This window comes from Blennius ocellaris (genome assembly GCF_963422515.1).
Source record: "Blennius ocellaris genome assembly, contig: SCAFFOLD_326, whole genome shotgun sequence".
NCBI classification, from domain to species: Eukaryota; Metazoa; Chordata; class Actinopteri; order Blenniiformes; family Blenniidae; genus Blennius; species Blennius ocellaris.
This window is the reverse complement of record NW_027662043.1, coordinates 27,501-29,716: the sequence shown is the minus strand read 5'-3', so window position 1 is coordinate 29,716 and position 2,216 is coordinate 27,501.

Genomic DNA, 2,216 nt, shown 5'->3' with positions numbered 1-2,216 from the left:
TCACCACTAGAGGGCAGTAGGTCACCACTAGAGGGCAGTAAGTCACCACTAGAGGGCAGTAGGTCACCACTAGAGGGCAGTAAGTCACCGTCACCACTAGAGGGCAGTAGGTCACCACTAGAGGGCAGTAAGTCACCACTAGAGGGCAGTAGGTCACCACTAGAGGGCAGTAAGTCACCACTAGAGGGCAGTAAGTCACCGTCACCACTAGAGGGCAGTAAGTCACCGTCACCACTAGAGGGCAGTAAGTCACCGTCACCACTAGAGGGCAGTAAGTCACCACTAGAGGGCAGTAAGTCACCACTAGAGGGCAGTAAGTCACCACTAGAGGGCAGTAAGTCACCGTCACCACTAGAGGGCAGTAAGTCACCACTAGAGGGCAGTAAGTCACCACTAGAGGGCAGTAAGTCACCGTCACCACTAGAGGGCAGTAAGTCACCACTAGAGGGCAGTAAGTCACCGTCACCACTAGAGGGCAGTAAGTCCCCGTCACCACTAGAGGGCAGTAAGTCCCCGTCACCACTAGAGGGCAGGAAGTCACCACTAGAGGGCAGTAAGTCACCACTAGAGGGCAGTAAGTCACCACTAGAGGGCAGTAAGTCACCACTAGAGGGCAGTAAGTCACCACTAGAGGGCAGTAAGTCACCACTAGAGGGCAGTAAGTCACCACTAGAGGGCAGCGCCGCCACAGGATCACAAACGTTTTTCCTTCTGGTGAACAAAATGAGGCTTTGGTGATTTGATCTCAGAGAAAAGCTTCCAGACGTCCTTTAATCCCATTGAACTGAAGTAAAGCTGTGTGTGTGTGTGTGTGTGTGTGTGTGTGTGTGTGTGTGTGTGTGTGTGTGTGTGTGTGTGTGTGTGTGTGTGTGTGTGTGTGTGTGTGTGTGTGTGTGTGTGTGTGTGTGTGTGTGTGTGTGTGTGTGTGGCTTCCTGACAGTGAAGGCACTAGATCGAAGACTAAACTGAACTAAATGGTTCAATGTGGCTACAATCACCCTGGTGAGCGCCACACTGAGGACGGACTGTGGAACTGCACCTGTGTGTGTGTGTGTGTGTGTGTGTGTGTGTGTGTGTGTGTGTGTGTGTGTGTGTGTGTGTGTGTGTGTGTGTGTGTGTGTGTGTGTCTTTGGAGGACAGGAGTTAAACACAGGTTTCCTGTGTAGTATGAAGTCCAGGGTCTTGTCCCGGGGGGGATGAGGTGTGTGTGTTGGGGGGGGGGGGCTGAGGGATGGAGACAGGAAGTGATGTCACAGTGGAGGCGGGTTCAACCGGTATGAAGCTGGCCGTTATGGTGAAACCACCACTTTGTGTTCCAGAGTCAAAACATCGAATGGCTGCAAAGAAAGAAAAGGAACAAAAGTCTAGTTTCTCTCTGAACTCAGTGAATCCAGACTGAATCCAGATTCAATGTTAAAAGCCTGCTAACAGCACAAGCTAGCTGTCCCACCAGCACAAGCTAGCTGTCCCACCAGCTAGCTTGTGGGACAGCGCAGCGTCAAAGGTTGGTTTGTGAATCTCCATCAGCCTCCAGGAGGAGGAGACCAGGAGGAGGAGGAGACCAGGAGACCAGGAGACCAGGAGGAGGAGACCAGGAGACCAGGAGACCAGGAGGAGGAGGAGACCAGGAGACCAGGAGACCAGGAGGAGGAGGAGACCAGGAGACCAGGAGACCAGGAGGAGGAGACCAGGAGACCAGGAGACCAGGAGGAGGAGACCAGGAGGAGGAGGAGACCAGGAGGAGGAGGAGACCAGGAGACCAGGAGGAGGAGGAGGAGACCAGGAGACCAGGAGACCAGGAGGAGGAGGAGACCAGGAGACCAGGAGACCAGGAGGAGGAGGAGACCAGGAGGAGGAGACCAGGAGACCAGGAGGAGGAGGAGACCAGGAGACCAGGAGACCAGGAGGAGGAGGAGACCAGGAGGAGGAGGAGACCAGGAGACCAGGAGGAGGAGGAGACCAGGAGACCAGGAGGAGGAGGAGACCAGGAGGAGGAGGAGGAGACCAGGAGACCAGGAGGAGGAGGAGGAGACCAGGAGACCAGGAGACCAGGAGGAGGAGGAGACCAGGAGGAGGAGACCAGGAGGTCCAGCTCCGCTGCAGCGCCGCGGCCGAGAGCAACAGAAGCCCAGATGAACGAGGCGACAGCTGGTGGGCTTGTTCCTGTGGGCGGAGCCTCGTGGTGGGCGGAGCCTCACGGCGAGGCGAGGCCGTCA